The sequence below is a fragment of the Aquarana catesbeiana genome, linkage group LG02 (genome assembly GCF_042186555.1).
Source record: "Aquarana catesbeiana isolate 2022-GZ linkage group LG02, ASM4218655v1, whole genome shotgun sequence".
Lineage (NCBI taxonomy): Eukaryota > Metazoa > Chordata > Amphibia > Anura > Ranidae > Aquarana > Aquarana catesbeiana.
In genome coordinates this window covers 26506933-26526880 of record NC_133325.1, presented here as the reverse complement: position 1 = coordinate 26526880, position 19948 = coordinate 26506933, and the positions used below count along the sequence as shown (strand labels likewise).

Here is a 19948-nt window from a genome sequence, read left to right as displayed (position 1 = left end):
CTCTGCAATATACCCTGCAATATATTGTGCAATACTCTGCAATATACCCTGCAATATACCCAGCAATACTCTGCAATATACCCAGCAATACTCTGCAATATACCCTGCAATATACCCAGCAATACTCTGCAATATACCCTGCAATACTCTGCAATATACCCTGCAATATACCCTGCAATATACCCTGCAATATACCCTGCAATATACCCTGCAATACTCTGCAATATACCCGGCAATACTCTGCAATATACCCTGCAATACTCTGCAATATACCCTGTAATACTCTGCAATATACCCTGCAATATACCCAGCAATACTCTGCAATATACCCTGCAATACTCTGCAATATACCCTGCAATACTCTGCAATATACCCTGCAATATACCCAGCAATACTCTGCAATATACCCTGCAATATACCCTGCAATATACCCTGCAATACTCTGCAATATACCCTGCAATATACCCTGCAATATACCCTGCAATACTCTGCAATATACCCTGCAATACTCTGCAATATACCCGGCAATACTCTGCAATATACCCGGCAATACTCTGCAATATACCCTGCAATACTCTGCAATATACCCAGCAATACTCTGCAATATACCCTGCAATACTCTGCAATATACCCTGCAATACTCTGCAATATACCCTGCAATATACCCAGCAATACTCTGCAATATACCCTGCAATACACCCTGCAATATACCCTGCAATACTCTGCAATATACCCTGCAATACTCTGCAATATACCCTGCAATACTCTGCAATATACCCTGCAATATACCCGGCAATACTCTGCAATATACCCTGCAATATACCCAGCAATACTCTGCAATATACCCTGCAATACTCTGCAATATACCCTGCAATATACCCAGCAATACTCTGCAATATACCCTGCAATATACCCAGCAATACTCTGCAATATACCCTGCAATACTCTGCAATATACCCTGCAATATACCCAGCAATACTCTGCAATATACCCGGCACTACTCTGCAATATACCCTGCAATACTCTGCAATATACCCTGCAATACTCTGCAATATACCCGGCACTACTCTGCAATATACCCTGCAATACTCTGCAATATACCCTGCAATACTCTGCAATATACCCAGCAATACTCTGCAATATACCCTGCAATACTCTGCAATATACCCGGCAATACTCTGCAATATACCCTGCAATATACCCAGCAATACTCTGCAATATACCCTGCAATACTCTGCAATATACCCTGCAATATACCCAGCAATACTCTGCAATATACCCTGCAATATACCCTGCAATACTCTGCAATATACCCTGCAATATACCCAGCAATACTCTGCAATATACCCAGCAATATTCTGCAATATACCCTGCAATACTCCGCAATATACCCTGCAATACTCTGCAATATACCCTGCAATACTCTGCAATATACCCTGCAATATACCCTGCAATATACCCAGCAATATACTCTGCAATATACCCTGCAATATACCCAGCAATACTCTTCAATATACCCGGCAATATACCCTGCAATATACCCAGCAATATACTCTGCAATATACCCTGCAATACTCTGCAATATACCCTGCAATACTCTGCAATATACCCTGCAATATACCCTGCAATATACCCTGCAATATACCCTGCAATACTCTGCAATATACCCTGCAATATACCCAGCAATACTCTGCAATATACCCTGCAATATACCCTGCAATATTCTGCAATATACCCTGCAATACTCTGCAATATACCCTGCAATACTCTGCAATATACCCTGCAATATACCCTGCAATATACCCAGCAATATACTCTGCAATATACCCTGCAATATACCCAGCAATACTCTGTAATATACCCAGCAATACTCTGCAATATACCCTGCAATACTCTGCAATATACCCTGCAATACTCTGCAATATACCCGGCACTACTCTGCAATATACCCTGCAATACTCTGCAATATACCCTGCAATACTCTGCAATATACCCAGCAATACTCTGCAATATACCCTGCAATACTCTGCAATATACCCGGCAATACTCTGCAATATACCCTGCAATATACCCAGCAATACTCTGCAATATACCCTGCAATACTCTGCAATATACCCTGCAATACTCTGCAATATACCCTGCAATATACCCTGCAATACTCTGCAATATACCCGGCAATACTCTGCAATATACCCTGCAATACTCTGCAATATACCCTGCAATACTCTGCAATATACCCTGTAATACTCTGCAATATACCCTGCAATATACCCAGCAATACTCTGCAATATACCCTGCAATATACCCAGCAATACTCTGCAATATACCCTGCAATACTCTGCAATATACCCTGCAATACTCTGCAATATACCCTGCAATATACCCAGCAATACTCTGCAATATACCCTGCAATACTCTGCAATATACCCTGCAATACTCTGCAATATACCCTGCAATATACCCAGCAATACTCTGCAATATACCCTGCAATACTCTGCAATATACCCTGCAATATACCCAGCAATACTCTGCAATATACCCTGCAATATACCCTGCAATATACCCTGCAATACTCTGCAATATACCCTGCAATACTCTGCAATATACCCGGCAATACTCTGCAATATACCCTGCAATACTCTGCAATATACCCTGCAATATACCCAGCAATACTCTGCAATATACCCTGCAATACTCTGCAATATACCCTGCAATACTCTGCAATATACCCTGCAATACACCCTGCAATATACCCTGCAATACTCTGCAATATACCCTGCAATACTCTGCAATATACCCTGCAATACTCTGCAATATACCCTGCAATACTCTGCAATATACCCTGCAATATACCCGGCAATACTCTGCAATATACCCTGCAATATACCCAGCAATACTCTGCAATATACCCTGCAATATACCCTGCAATACTCTGCAATATACCCTGCAATATACCCAGCAATACTCTGCAATATACCCTGCAATATACCCAGCAATACTCTGCAATATACCCTGCAATACTCTGCAATATACCCTGCAATATACCCAGCAATACTCTGCAATATACCCGGCACTACTCTGCAATATACCCTGCAATACTCTGCAATATACCCTGCAATACTCTGCAATATACCCTGCACAACTCTGCAATATACCCTGCACTACTCTGCAATATACCCAGCAATACTCTGCAATATACCCTGCAATACTCTGCAATATACCCGGCAATACTCTGCAATATATCCTGCAATATACCCAGCAATACTCTGCAATATACCCTGCAATACTCTGCAATATACCCTGCAATATACCCAGCAATACTCTGCAATATACCCTGCAATATACCCTGCAATACTCTGCAATATACCCTGCAATATACCCAGCAATACTCTGCAATATACCCTGCAATATTCTGCAATATACCCTGCAATACTCTGCAATATACCCTGCAATACTCTGCAATATACCCTGCAATATACCCTGCAATATACCCAGCAATATACTCTGCAATATACCCTGCAATATACCCAGCAATACTCTGTAATATACCCAGCAATACTCTGCAATATACCCTGCAATACTCTGCAATATACCCTGCAATACTCTGCAATATACCCGGCACTACTCTGCAATATACCCTGCAATACTCTGCAATATACCCTGCAATACTCTGCAATATACCCAGCAATACTCTGCAATATACCCTGCAATACTCTGCAATATACCCGGCAATACTCTGCAATATACCCTGCAATATACCCAGCAATACTCTGCAATATACCCTGCAATACTCTGCAATATACCCTGCAATATACCCAGCAATACTCTGCAATATACCCTGCAATATACCCTGCAATATACCCAGCAATACTCTGCAATATACCCTGCAATATTCTGCAATATACCCTGCAATACTCCGCAATATACCCTGCAATACTCTGCGATATACCCTGCAATATACCCTGCAATATACCCAGCAATATACTCTGCAATATACCCTGCAATATACCCAGCAATACTCTGCAATATACCCGGCAATATACCCTGCAATATACCCAGCAATATACTCTGCAATATACCCTGCAATATACCCAGCAATACTCTGTAATATACCCAGCAATACTCTGCAATATACCCTGCAATATTCTGCAATATACCCTGCAATACTCCGCAATATACCCTGCAATACTCTGCAATATACCCTGCAATACTCTGCAATATACCCTGCAATATACCCAGCAATATACTCTGCAATATACCCAGCAATATACTCTGCAATATACCCTGCAATATACCCAGCAATACTCTGTAATATACCCAGCAATATACCCAGCAATATACCCTGCAATATACCCAGCAATACTCTGCAATATACCCGGCAATATACCCTGCAATATACCCAGCAATATACTCTGCAATATACCCTGCAATACTCTGTAATATACCCTGCAATATACCCAGCAATATACTCTGCAATATACCCTGCAATATACCCAGCAATACTCTGTAATATACCCAGCAATACTCTGCAATATACCCAGCAATACTCTGCATTATACCCTGCACTACTCCGCAATAACCCGCAATACTCCGCAATACCCCGCAATACTCTGCATTATACCCTGCACTACTCCGCAATAACCCACAATACTCCGCAATACCCCGCAATACTCTGCAATACCCCGCAATTTTTAACCAGTTCCCGCCCGCCATCATATGACGTCCTTGACTTTGTGTGGGGATATCTGAATGATGGGTGCAGCTACAGGCATCTTTCAGATATCAGCTTTTTCAGCCCGCGATTTCCTACACCATAAGAACGATCATAGCGGCTGTTCCACTGCTTGATCGTTCTTATGGGAGGCGAGAGGGGACGCCCCCCCTCCCGCCATCCTCCGGTGCTTCTACCGACTCACCGTTACGATCGAAGCCAGGATCGTTTTTTTTTTTTTTTTAATTTCAGGCTTCCCAGCCTAGAAGTGAGATGTGGGGTCTTATTGACCCCCAAATCTCACTGTAAAGAGGACCTGTCATGCCATATTCCTATTACAAGGATGTTTACATTCCTCGTAATAGAAATAAAAGTGATCAAAAAAATTTTGGGGGGGGGAAAAGTGTCAAACTAAAATAAATAAAGTAAAATGAACAATACAAAAAAAAAATTTTTTTAAAGAGCCCCTGTCCGTGTTCTCGCATGCAGAAGCAAACACTTACGTAAGTCCCGCCCACATATGAAAACGGTGTTCAAACCACACATGTGAGGTATCACTGCGATCGTTAGAGCGAGAGCAATAATTTTGGCCCTAGACCTCCTCTGTAACTCAAAACATGTAACCAGTAAAACATTTTAAAGCGTCACCTATGGAGATTTTTAAGTAGCGAAGTTTGGCACCATTCCACGAGCGTGTGCAATTTTGAAGGGTGACATGTTGGGTATCTATTTACTCAGCGTAACTTCATCTTTCACATTATGCATAAACATTGGGCCAACTTTACTGTTTTGTTTTTTTTTTAAAGCACAAAACTGTTTTTTTTTTTCCCAAAAAAAGGGTTCGAAAAATTGCTGCGCAAATACCGTGCGAGATAAAAAGTTGCAACAACCGCCATTGTATTCTCTAGGGTCTTTGCTAAAAAAAATATATATATAATGTTTTGGGGTTCTATGTAATATTCTATCAAATAAATGATTATTTTTACATGTAGGAGAGAAATGTCAGAATTGGCCTGGGTGCTCCAGAACGCCTGAAGGTGCTCCCCTGCATGTTGGGCCTCTGTATGTGGCCACGCTGTGTAAAAGTCTCACACATGTGGTATCGCCGGAGTAATAGCAGAATGTGTTTCGGGGTGTGATTTGTGGTATGCATATGCTGTGTGTGAGAAATAACCTTCTAATATGACAATTTTGTGAAAAAAAAAAAAAAAAAATCTTGATTTTGCAAAGAATTGTGGGAAAAGATGACAACTTCAAAAAACTCACCATGCATCTTTCTAAATACCTTGGAATGTCTTCTTTCCAAAAAGGGGTCATTTGGGGGGTATTTTTACTTTTCTGGCATGTTAGGGTCTCAAGAAATGAGATAGGTCATCAGTACTTCAGGTGTAATCAATTTTCAGATATTGGCACCATAGCTTTTGAAATCTCTAACATTCACAAGGACCAAATAATATACACCAAGTTGTACTTATTTTTACCAAAGATATGTAGCAGTATAAATTTTGGCCAAAATTTACGAAGAAAAATTACTAATTTGCTAAATTTTATAACAGAAACAAAGAAAAATTCATTTTTTTACCAAATTTTCAGTCTTTTTTCTTTTATAGCGCAAAAAATAAAAAACCCAACGGTGATTAAATACCACCAAAAGAAAGCTCTATTTGTGTGAAAAAAAGGACAAAAATTTCATATGGGTACAGTGTTGTATGACTGAGTAATTGTCATTCAAAGTGTGAGAGCACCGAAAGCTGAAAATTGGTCTGGTTATTAAGGGGGTTTAAGTGCCCGGTGGTCAAGTGGTTAATAATGCGTTTTGCTGACATCAGTGCTGGTTTAATAATGCGTTTTGTTGACATCAGTGCTGGTTTAATAATGCGTTTTGTTGACATCAGTGCTGGTTTAATAATGTGTTTTGTTGACATCAGTGCTGGTTTAATAATGCGTTTTGCTGACATCAGTGCTGGTTTAATAATTTGTTTTGCTGACATCAGTGCTGGTTTAATAATGTGTTTTGTTGACATCAGTGCTGGTTTAATAATGTGTTTTGTTGACATCAGTGCTGGTTTAATAATGCGTCTGCTGTTTGGGTCTTAACTGCTAACTCACTTAAAGCAAACTTGGCTCATCTAACACACAGCAAACACTGCCGAGCATCTGGCAGTCAGCAGTGACTACAACTGTTTATAGTTTATTGTTTTTGAAGTTTGAAAGTTTGCATGCGCCCCCCCCCCCCCCCCCCCCATGGGATATGAAAACTTGTCATGTGGCCCTCAGGCAATTTGAGACCCCTGGTCCATATCATTTCTTTCTTTTTTGGGCTGATTGTCATATCATCTACTGAGCCACGGATCTATAATATCCAATTGAGGGTTCGTATCAACCTGTATGCAGAGCTCTGACCGTAGAAAGCAAAGGCCTGGGCTGGGCTAATGTCATCTGCCCAAATATGCTTGCTATCTGGTAAGCATGTTTTTTATTTAATGGTGGGACACTCATCTGTCATCATACCAGTGTGGTGCCTTTTGTTCTTTTCATCTATATACAAATACTTGAACTGCTACGCCCTGCTACTGGCTATATGGACTGTAATTAGTGCAATTATTCTCTTTCCCGTGTAATTTACTGACCCCTTCCATTCCTGAATGAACACAGTGATCGATTGGTACCAATCACACCTGTGTCCATTCATCGCCGAATCATAGTAAACTGCGTTTACTTCAGTTTGTGAATGAGCAGGAAGACTCAGAGCGCTTCCTATTCATTCATCTGTGCAGTTGAGGCTATAGAGAGAGGAACTGATAAATCTAAAGGGGGCCCTGTCAGATAGCTATGAGTAAGCACTCGTCATGAGTGCGAAACGCGTCAGCGGATCTCTGTACACTTCTGCTGTAGTGTTCTGTATACTTTTGTGATCCAGCTTTTTTTTTTTTTTTTCAAATATAGATTTTATTTATTTTTTTACATGCCCAACATGGGCTGAGACATTACAATACAGTACGATGCATACATACATTGAAAATAAAGAGAGGAGTATTCGTTTACCTTCCTGGATAATCTTATATATTAGAATATTTCCTACAGTAGAAGGTCAGCAGATAAAATTCACAATTAGCATTTCTCTCTATTGGTTTCCCTTCGCCTCCTATCCCACCTGGGCAGAATCTCAGTACCCAAGAGGGGAAGGGCAGCCGAGGACATCACAGACATTCATCGGGAAAAATAAAGGGGTAAATAAAGGAAGGGATAAGAGGCGGAAAAAAAAAAAAAAAAAAAAAAAGGGGGGGGGGGAGTCTGAAAAAGTGAGCTTATTAGGCGGTTCTAAGGGTGGTGCCCTCTGAGGATAAGATAAATTGTTGCCATATTGCCCATGTCTTTGTATATTTTTCCTGCTGGTGTCTCGCCGTTAGAACCAGATCCTCCATTCTACTAATCTCCTCCACCCTCCGAACCCACTCCGCCACAGTTGGTGGAGATTGTTTTTTCCAATATAGTGGGATACAAGATTTAGCTGCGTTAACTAAGTGTCGCACAATGGACTTTTTGTACCTTTTAGTTGATATAGTATTAACGTGTAACAGAAAAAAGGCTGGGTCGTTAGGGATATCGTATTCCGTAAATTTTTGGATGGTTGCTCTAACGGTAGACCAGAAATGTGAGAGTTTTGAGCAGGACCAAAAAATGTGCAGCAACGTGCCTCTTTCCGTCCGACATCTCCAACAAAGTGCCGAGGTGTTCGGGTAGAAGGTATGTAGGGCTTGAGGAGTTAGGTACCACCTTGTCAAGAGTTTGTAATTAGTTTCCTGTATTTTTGTACAAATAGAGGATTTTAGCGAGAAAGTTACTACACGTTGAATCTGGTCCGATGTAAATGTACAACTCAAATCTCTCTCCCATTTACGTATAAAGGTTAGATGTGTGTCGTCTGTCGGGCTAATGAGGAGGTTATACATTATCGACAGCGTTCTTGCGAGTGCACCCTCCCCCGAGCAGTAGTTTTCGAATGTCGTTAGAGGTTGTGAGAACTCTTGGGAGTTAGGTATAGACGCAAGGAAGTGTCTCAACTGGACAGCCGTCCAAAATGACAACTTGAATGGGCCTGATTGGTTGCTTAATGTCTCCACGGAGGGCCATGAATCTCCCGTCAGGAAGTGTCGTGCCTGTATGCGTTTTAGGTTCAACATGGCATTTTTAACCTGAGGGTCTAGACCTGGAGAAAATTGCGGGTTCCCTATAATTGGGTATAGTGGGGAGTTAGCCGAAGATAGTGATTGCGCTTGGCAAGTTTGTGAGCTCACTCTGAGTGTCGTTCCTATCAGTGGGTGTTTTCTGTCTTGTGCTCGGAGGTGTTCGTGGCACCATAGAGCTCCCTGCAGGGGTATTTGCACCTGGGCCTGTTCTAGATGTGTCCATAATTTAAGGTCTTGGTGGCGACACCAGTCTATAATTCTGCCCAGGTGTACTGCCTGGTAGTATTTCCTCACATCCGGGACAGCAAGGCCTCCGGAAGCTTTGGGCATAGATAGGAGTGTACGTGGTAATCTCGATTTCTTGTTTGCCCAGATGAATTTATGGAATTGACTGTGTACCTTTCTAAAATATGATGTGGGGATCGCGATTGGGAGTGCTTGTAATAAATAAAGGTATTTGGGTAAGATGCTCATCTTGATAAGATTACATCTCCCGAACCAGGAGTGTAGGCCTTTACCCCAAGACGTCAGTATGTTTCCTGTTTTAGCTAGTAAGGGTGGGAAATTCAGTTTAAAGGCGTGGTTAAGGTTTGCTGGGACCTGAGCACCCAAATATGTCAGAGCTGTGGATGTCCATTTAAAGTTAAAACTAGAGCACAGTGTTTGTTGAGTCGGTCGTGATAATTCTATACCCATGGCCTCTGATTTATTGTAGTTAATTTTAAGATTGGAGATATTTCCAAATTCTTCAAATTCCTTAAGAAGATTTGGAAGAGAGATTACTGGATTTGATAGGGAGAACATCAGGTCGTCCGCATATGCAGAGACCTTATATTGGGTCCCTCCAACCTTTAGGCCTTGGATGTCTGGGTTATTTCTAATTTTACTTAGGAACGGTTCCAACGTGAGGGCAAATAGTAGGGGGGACAGTGGGCAACCCTGTCTCGTCCCGTTTTTAATTTGGAAGGGGTCCGATAAAATTCCGTTCACTTTGACTTGAGCTGTGGGGGTATTGTATATCTGGGTGATCCACCCCAACATCTTCTCTCCCAGTCCTATGTGTCTAAGGACTGTAAACATATACTCCCAGTTAACCCTATCGAACGCCTTTTCGGCGTCCGTGTTTAGGAAAACTGAGGGCTCATGAGTCTGGCTGGCTATGTGTATCAGGTTTAGTACTTTGATTGTACTGTCTCTAGCTTCCCTGGTGGGGATGAAGCCCACCTGGTCTAGATGAATTAAAGATTGCATGTGATGGGTTAGACGGGACGCAAGGATCTTAGTGAATAGTTTGAGGTCTGTATTTAACAAGGAGATGGGTCTATAACTACTACATATTAGAGGGTCTTTGCCCTCTTTTGGAATGACTGTAATGTGTGCTCGTGTGGTATCATTTGAGAATGCAGTTTGGGGTCCTATTGCATTAAAAAAGGATATCATGTGAGTGTTAAGGGAGGGAAATAGCGTTTTATAATATGGGAGGGTAAGGCCATCTGGTCCAGGGGCTTTATCAGGTTTGGCAGATTTGAGTGCTAATGTCAATTCTTCTTGCGTGATTGGGGAATCTAAATCCGCTATATCTTCTGGTGTCAGTGTGGGAATCTGGCTGGAGGACAAGTATGCCTCCATCCTCGATTGTGCCCTTGGTGTGGACGGTAGGCTATAGAGAGTTTCGTAATATTCCTTAAAGGAGTTAGCTATCTGACGTGGTAAACTGACTTTCTTATCAGATGCCGTTTTGATATGGGGGATGTATGTTTTCGTTTTAAGATCCTTAACTGCTCTGGCTAGTATTCGTCCACATTTGTCTCCCGACTCATACGTAGTGAGGCGACATCTCTGTAACGCTGCCTTTGCCCTATACCCAAGTAGGTCATTTATTTGACTGCGGGTGGAGTTTAGTTCGGCTTCTATTAGGGGGTCTGGTGAGTTTTTGTGTTGCGACTCAATGATGTGTAGTTTGTTAAGAAGTATCTCTAATTGTTTCCCATTCTCTCTTTTTATCCGTGCGCCATGTTTTATGAATATCCCCCTGATAACCGCCTTATGGGCCTCCCATATCGAGCCTGGGGTGCAGTCAGCTGTCGTGTTTGTGCGAAAATAACTCGTCAGTTCTCTATTCACTTCTTCTAGGACCTCCGGTCTCTGCAAGAGGCTCTCATTGAGGCGCCAGAAGGGAGTCCTATGTGTAGAGACGTCCGACAATGCATAAGACAACATTATCGGAGCATGGTCTGACCATGTCTTTAGGCCTATGGTCGATTCCCTAACTGCATGTAGTTGGCTATGGGGAAAGAAGTCTATTCTTGAGTGTATTCTGTGGGGGGATGAGTAGAACGTGTAGTCCCTTTCACCCGGGTGTTGGAGGCGCCACACGTCGATGAGCTGGTGCTCATGTAGGGTTTTGGTGATGTGTTTACGGGCTTTAATCGATATGGAAGACGATCCTGAGGAAGTATCTACGTTAGGAGCTAAAGGTGTGTTAAAGTCTCCCCCTAGTATCAGTTGGCCCTCGCAAAATTTGGTCAGTTTAGAAATGGTGTGTTGTATAAAAATGTCCTGATTTTCATTTGGGGCATATATAGTCGCCAGCGTCAGGAGCTTATCTCCAATAAGACCCTTAATAAATGTGTATCTGCCCGTGATCCAGCTTTTATAATAAAAGCACTTATCATCAGACCGGTGTGCGGATTCCAGATTTCCTCATTTTCCCCGGCCCTGTCAGATAGGCTGTATGGGGCCAGGAGGAGGAGGAGGAGGCCTTTATTAGTGTCCCCTCAGTTCTCAGTGCGTCTCAAGTGGAGGACAGTAATAAATGAGGGCAGTGGCGGCTGGTGCTTAAAATTTTTAGGGGGGCGCAAACAAACAGAAAAATTCTGAAAAAAAAAAAAAACATCAAATGCAGCCACTGTGCCCCAAATTGTAAAAAGAAGAATTGCGCTAGGTGCAAAAAAATGGTGAAAAATGACAAAAAATGACTATTAGAAAAAATATCCTGCAGCTGGACACTATAACCCCAACATGAGGGCACAAAGAATAAACAATAAAAAATAAGTGCAGCGCTAGATAGGTGCCACAAATAATGAAATAATGAAATGGTGTATAATAAAGTGCAGTAGTGCTGGTCAAATACAATGATAGCAATACAATGATAGCAATATATGCAATAATACCAATATATGCAATCATACTAATAAGGTGCAAGTGATAATGGAATGTTCATTAAAAGCAAAAAAGATTAAAGTTGGTGAATGAAGATATCCATATGGAAATGAAGTGATTGTGAATGAAACTTTTCCACCAGTGCTGCCCGTCACCTGAGGGAAAAAAGATGGAGGCTTACCAGAAAGCCCGCGACCGCCCTTATTCAGGGGGTTCAAAACAGACCAATCAGGAAACACAGGAACACTTTGGGATCTTCTAAACTTCCCTCCAAAGCAGCCGGTCAGTATGAGTAGAAGGCACCTAAACGGCGCGGCGTTCCCAGGAGATCATCCCTATGTTACAAGCTTTCCGATAGGTCCGGCATACAACGGGAGAAAAAAAAAAGAGGGGGAGACTCCAATAGTGTAGAACTTCTTTCGGGAGTTTATTTAAAATACTCAAGTGACAAAAACAAGACGCGCGTGCGCAATGCGTGCGAGCGTGCCAATTTTTGCGCCTGAGGCGGAACTGTTGCGATGTGGATGGATTACATAGAGAGGCCCTAGTCTTAAAATCTAGATTTTTTGAGTAAGGGCTATGATAGTGCAACCTTTGATTCTTTGATTACTGAGGTGGGGAGTAGGGATCGTAAAGATCTTTTGGGTGATAAACCCCCTCAGGTCGAGAATAGAGAGGATTTGGGCCTAGCCTTTCTCACTACCTATTCTAGCCGGCATTGGGCTATAAAGAGAATAACCAAGAGGCATTGGCCAGTAATTAAAAATGATCGTATCCTCGGACCTCTGTTGTCTGACAATCCTCGGGTATTATTTAGGGGGGGCTACTAATTTTAGACATTTTTAAGCACCTAATGTAACCCACTTTTACAACTCTTCAGCATCCCTCACTAAACTGTGCGCTGTAAACGAATTGGATATTTTTAAAAAAAATTTCTCAGCACCTACTGTATATCTGCTGTATTCATTTTTCACTTCCTCCTCCCTGGCCGCGGCCCATCGCATCATTTCCTGTTTGCAATGCCTTCTGGGAAGGGGCGGCAACTTCCTCTGACACTGCCGCTGCTATGGAAACCTGACCTGAAACCTATTACACTGCTTGTGCTGCACTGAGCATGTGCGAGATCTGCAAGGGTGAGATCCAGGAAGAAATACAGTCTGGCTTCTGATGCCCACACTTAAGATGGCCACGGCCTGCTGTAAGTTTATAAAATAACAAACTACTGCTATAAACTAACAAAACAGACCTTAGTTTACAGACTAACTTTACTAGAATAAATTAAGCTTGTGTATTATAGGGGGATTTTTATTTAAAAAGTATCATTTCGGTCAGAACACCACTTTAACTGCCTGCCGACCGCCTCACGCACATATACTGCGGCAGAAGGGCTCATACAGGCAAAATCACATACCTGTACGTTCAACCCCTTTAAAAGGCGGTCAGCTCCGTGAGTCGGGTCGCGGGTCCCGCGGACTCGATCGCCGCGGGGATACCCGCGATCGCGTCAAGGGGAGGAAGAACGGGGAGATGCTGATGTAAACAGCATCTCCCTGTTCTGCCTAGTGACAGTGTCACTGATCTCTGCTCCCTGTCATCGGAACAGAGATCAGTGACGTCACACACACAGCCCCTCCCCCTGACAGTTAGTAATCACTCCCTAGTACTGATTTAACCCCTCCCCGCCCCCTAGTGGTTAACTCCTTCACTGCCAGTGTCATTTACACAGGAATCAGTGCATTTTTATAGCACTGATTGCTGTATAAATGACAATGGTCCCAAAAATGTGTCAAAAATGTCCGATGTGTCCGCCATAATGTCGCAGTCACGATAAAAATCGCTGATCGCCGCCATTTAAAAAAAGAAAAAAAATTTTTAATAAAAATGCCAAAAAACTATCCCCTATTTTGTAAACGCTATAACTTTTGCGCAAACCGATCAATAATCGCTTATTGCGATTTTTTTTTTACCAGAAATATGTAGAAGAATACGTATCGGTCTAAACTGAGGAAAAAAATCGTTTTTTTATATATTTTTGGGGGATATTTATTATAGCAAAAAGTAAAAAATAATGCGTTTTTTCCAAAATTGTCGCTATATTTTTGTTTATAGCGCAAACAATATAAATCGCAGAGGCGATCAAATACCACCAAAAGAAAGCCCTATTAGTGGGAAAAAAAGGACGTCAATTTTGTTTGGGAGCAACGTCGCACGACCGAGCAATTGTCAGTTAAAGCGACGCAGTGCCGAATCTCAAAAAGTGCTCTGGTCAGGAAGAGGGGTAAATTCTTCCGGGGCTGAAGTGGTTAATGTCATTTTATTAGAGTTTATATAATATGCTGTTTATTCTCAATGGTCTCTTGGATATATATAACCCTTTCATGACTAAGCCTATTTTTGAAATTTGGTGTTTACAAGTTAAAATCTGTATTGTTTGCTAGAAAATTACTTAGAGCCCCCAAACATTATATATATATATTTTTTTAGCAGAGAATCTAGAGAATAAAATGGAGATTGTTGCAATATTTTATATCACACGGTATTTGTGTAGCGGTGTTCTAAACGCAAATTCTTGGAAAAGGGACAATTTCATGAATTTTAAAAAATCCAAACAGTAAAGTTACCCCAATTTTTTTGTATAATGTGAATGATGATGTTACGCCGAGTAAATAGATACCAAACATGTCACGCTTTATAACTGCACGCACTTGTGGAATGGCGACAAACTACGGTACCTAAGAATTTCCATAGGCGACGCTTTTTTTTTTGTTAGAGTTACAGAGGAGGTCTAGTGCTAGAATTATTGCTCTCGCTCTGACGATCGCGGCGATACCTCACATGTGTGATTTGAACACCGTTTACATATGCGGGCGCGACTTCCGTATGCGTTTTCTTTGCTGCGCGAGCTCACGAGGATGGGGGCACTTTAAAAATTTTTATTTTTTTTATTATTTATTTGATTTCTTTTTAAATGTATAAATTGTGTTTAAAAAAAAAAAAAAAAATTTTGATCACTTTTATTGCTGTCACAAGGAATGTAAACATCCCTTGTGACAGTAATAGGTGGTGACAGGTCCTCTTTATGGAGGGATTGGGGGTCTAAAAGACCCCCCGATCCCTCCTTTCCACTTCAAAGTATTCAGATCGCCGAAAACGGCGATTCTGAATACTGTGTATTTTTTTAATACTGGCACCATTGGCAGCCGAGTAAACGGGAAGTGACGTTGTGACGTCGCTTCCGTGTTTACTATTAGGAGGCTGGAACCAAGCCGCTCACGGCTTGGTTCCAGTCCGCCCCCAGCCACCGGAGGCAGCCGATGGAACAGAGGCCCCGTAAGAGCGCCCCCTCCCGCTCCTCCGGTATAACAGCCGAGCAGCTTTTAGCCGCATCGGTTGTTATATCTGGATAGCCGATCGCCCGCTCTAAACAACGGTACCGGGATGAAGCCTGCAGCTGCGGGCATCATCCCGGTATAACCCCCGAAAGCCGAGGCCGCACATCTGCGCACGCCCGGCGGGAAGGGGTTAAGATTGTCTTTTTTTGTTAAATTTAAGCTTATTGCGTATAAAGAGCTTCGCTTTTAGCAATTACATTTTTTTTTTTTTTAGAAACCTTCCCATATTTCATGGGTCGCATTTTTATTTTATATTTTTATTTTTTGGTCTAAATAGTTGACATTTATTTTTAATGTATGCGTTTCACATATATGTTTAATACGTGATTGTTTAACATATATCATTTTGTGTTTAATTAGTTTAGTAGACATCCACAAGATGGCAGTGTTCATTACCACTTTCCACTATTACCTCTTTAGGTGTATTCTGAGCAGTGTTATATCTGGGGGGGGGAGTTAAAGTGGTGTTCCGGCTGAAATGATACTTTTTAAATAAAAATCCCCCTATAATACACAAGCTTAATGTATTCTAGTAAAGTTAGTCTGTAAACTAAGGTCTGTTTTGTTAGTTTATAGCAGTAGTTTGTTATTTTATAAACTTACAGCAGGCCGTGGCCATTTTAAGTGTGGGCATCTGAAGCCAGACTGTATTTCTTCCTGGATCTCACCCTTGCAGATCTCGCACATGCTCAGTGCAGCACAAGCAGTGTAATAGGTTTCAGGTCAGGTTTCCATAGCAACGGCAGTGTCAGAGGAAGTTGCTGCCCCTTCCCAGAAGGCATTGCAAACAGGAAATGATGCGATGGGCCACGGCCAGGGAGGAGGAAGTAAAAAATGAATACAGCAGATATATAGTAGGTGCTGAGAAAAAAATTTAAAAATATCCAATTTGTTTACAGCGCACAGTTTAGTGAGGGATGCTGAAGAGTTGTAAAAGTGGGTGGAAATCCACTTTAAAAATTCCTTTAACTGAATCAGTTTACCTTTAGCTCTGACCATTAAGGCCATCTGTGATTTGACCAATAGGCTCTGAGTGTCATTTTAGTTACCAATGGCTGCGCTTTTTGCTTCTGCCGTTTGCTTATATAAATCGCATTGCGCGTGCGTGCTTGCGTACCCCTGATGACGTCAGTTGTGACGAAACGGTCGTAACAAGGGTCGCCACGCATTGCGCACGCACGTCTTGTTTTTGATACTAGCAGAGCCGTTTTTTTTATTCCTTGCGAGGATTGTTTTTGTCACTTGAGTATTTTAAATAAACTCCCGAAAGAAGTTCTACACTATTGGAGTCTCCCCCTCTTTTTTTCTCCCCCCGTTGTATGCCGGACCTATCGGAAAGCTTGTAACATAGGGATGATCTCCTGGGAACGCCGCGCCGTTTAGGTGCCTTCTACTCATACTGACCGGCTGCCTTGGAGGGAAGTTTAGAAGATCCCAAAGTGTTCCTGTGTTTCCTGATTGGTCTGTTTTGAACCCCCTGAATAAGGGCGGTCGCGGGCTTTCTGGTAAGCCTCCATCTTTTTTCCCTCAGGTGACGGGCAGCACTGGTGGAAAAGTTTCATTCACAATCACTTCATTTCCATATGGATATCTTCATTCACCAACTTTCATCTTTTTTAATGGACATTCTATTATCATTGTGCCCCAAATGTTGCCACTGTGCCGCCCGTCCGCCATTTTACCTTTTCTCCGGTGGGCAGCGGGTGACCGGCGGCAAGCGGTGTCCTCCATGCCTTCCCCCGCCCCCCCCACCTGATGTCTTCTCCCGCCAGCTCCTCCTCCCGATTGGATGCCTGATAGGTGGTGCAATCACAGCGCCTGTCGCTTCAGCCAATCAGATGACAGGTAACACAGACCTGGCGCACCTGATTGGCTGAGAGGTGGTTCAATGTTAGGAAAAGCGAATTCCTTCACTTTCCTAACCTACAGCTGAGTGAGAAGTGAACGCACAGCGTTGCGTTCGCTTCTCACATTTTTTTTTTGGACACCTATTAGAGCCAATGGCTCTAATCAGGCGCTTCCAAAAAAACCAAACCCCCCCCCCCCTGGCTGTAATTCAGGTGCCCGAAAAGGGGGCCGGACACCTGAATAGGGGGTGTCAGCAGCGACCATACCCCGTTTCCCCGAAAATAAGACCTAGCGTGATTGTCGGTGATGGCTGCAATATAAGCCCCACCCCCCAAATAAGCCCTACCCTGAAAATAAGACCTACAAGGACTTTAACTAGGGCTTATTTGGGGGGGCGGGGCTTATATTGCAGCCATCACCGACAATCACGCTAGGTCTTATTTTCGGGTAGATAGATTAATGCAATACATAATTAGAGCGGTGCCAGGAGGGGCGGCGCCAGGAGAGAGGGGGGGCGCCAGGAGAGGGGGAGGGGCGGCGCCAGGAGAGAGGGGGGGCCAGGAGAGGGGAGGCGGCGCCAGGAGAGGGGAGGCGGCGCCAGGAGAGAGGGGGCGCCAGGAGAGAGGGGGCGCCAGGAGAGGGGGAGGGGCGGCGCCAGGAGAGAGGGGGGCGCCAGGAGAGGGGGAGGGGCGGCGCCAGGAGAGAGGGGGGGCCAGGAGAGAGGGGGGGCGCTAGGAGAGGGGAGGCGGCGCCAGGAGAGAGGGGGCGCCAGGAGAGGGGGAGGGGCGGCGCCAGGAGAGAGGGGGGGCCAGGAGAGGGGGAGGGGCGGCGCCAGGAGAGAGGGGGGCGCCAGGAGAGGGGGAGGGGCAGCGCCAGGAGAGGGGAGGCGGCGCCAGGAGAGGGGGAGGGGCAGCACTCCGGCGCCCTTTAGGGACACACCGCCACCAATCGAGGGTGAGAAGTGGGGGATGGGGAGACTTCATGGGGAGACTACCCTTTAGGGTTGGGCCCCGACTTGCTCCAATCAGGATTAATTTTCCTCACCTTCTGATGTTGGTTCTGTCGGACAATGTCCTCAGAACGTCTGACTCTGTCAGAGTCTCTCTCTCCTCTCTCTCTTCTATCCGTCTTCTCTCTCTCCTCTCTCTCTTCTCTCTCCTCTCTCCGTCTTCTCTCCTCTCTCGCTCTTCTCTCCGTCTTCTCTCCTCACTCTCTCTCTCGGTGGGCGGAACCGGAGCAAAGCGCGGGGGAAAAGCTTCGTTCTGAGAGAATGTGACGTCGCCCTAGCAACCAGTTTGCCAAACTTTATTAGGGTGTGTGTTATCATTATCATTATCATACAGGGACACTGAAAGGTGGGGGGGGCGTTTCCTGGTGGACGGGGGCGTTTCCTGGTGGACGGGGGCGTTGTCAGCGAGAGAAGCCAGCACTATAGTGAACCTGCAGAGCTGGGAGAGGAGGAGCTGGGAGAGGAGGAGCTTGGTGACTGACTGCTCTACTGTAGAAGTCGCCACTCCCCCCTCAGCTGTAGACACACACACGCGATCCCGGGGACACAAGACCGCCCCCTCTTCCAGCGTCCCGCCCCTCTCCTCCCTCCTCCAATCAATCTCCTAGCAGCATAGGGGAGAGAACGTATCACAGCATTCCTTCTCTTCCCTCTGGTACTGCAAGGCACTATGGGAGTTGTAGTCCAGAGGGGCGAGATTGGAGCTACAGAGTGAATGACCACCAGCACAAGAAGTGATGTGAGTTTGTATGCTGGAGGCGAACATAGAAAGTCATTTATCTCCTTCACTGGGGAGCACTGAGAGTAAAGGGGAACTCCGATGTGAAGGGTAATGTATGCAGACCCCAATGTAAAGGGGAACTCCGATGTGAAGGGTAATGTATGCAGACCCCAATGTAAAGGGGAACTCCGATGTGAAGGGTAATTCTGCAGACCCCAATGTAAAGGGGAACTCCGATGTGAAGGGTAATGTATGCAGACCCCAATGTAAAGGGGAACTCCGATGTGAAGGGTAATTCTGCAGACCCCAATGTAAAGGGGAACTCCGATGTGAAGGGTAATTCTGCAGACCCCAATGTAAAGGGGAACTCCGATGTGAAGAGTAATTCTGCAGACCCCAATGTAAAGGGGAACTCCGATGTGAAGGGTAATTCTGCAGATCCCAATGTAAAGGGGAACTCCGATGTGAAGGGTAATTCTGGAGACCCCAATGTAAAGGGGAACTCCGATGTGAAGGGTAATTCTGCAGACCCCAATATAAAGGGGAACTCCGATGTGAAGGGTAATTCTGCAGACCCCAATGTAAAGGGGAACTCCGATGTGAAGGGTAATGTATGCAGACCCCAATGTAAAGGGGAACTCCGATGTGAAGGGTAATTCTGGAGACCCCAATGTAAAGGGGAACTCCGATGTGAAGGGTAATTCTGCAGACCCCAATATAAAGGGGAACTCCGATGTGAAGGGTAATGTATGCAGACCCCAATGTAAAGGGGAACTCCAATGTGAAGGGTAATTCTGCAGACCCCAATGTAAAGGGGAACTCCGATGTGAAGGGTAATGTATGCAGACCCCAATGTAAAGGGGAACTCCGATGTGAAGGGTAATTCTGCAGACCCCAATGTAAAGGGGAACTCCG

The 19948-nt window shown here is 44.0% G+C and overlaps 1 long non-coding RNA gene across 1 annotated transcript in view; it reads right to left on the bottom strand.

Moving 5' to 3' along the window:
* The window catches only part of LOC141129634 (uncharacterized), a 29175-nt gene extending 10505 nt beyond the window's left edge, over positions 1–18670 (bottom strand). Inside the window, exon 1 of the long non-coding RNA XR_012241849.1 lies at positions 18348–18670. This is a non-coding gene — a long non-coding RNA (uncharacterized lncRNA). The remainder of the gene's footprint in view (positions 1–18347) is intronic.
* Between the last annotated feature and the right edge of the window lie 1278 nt (positions 18671–19948).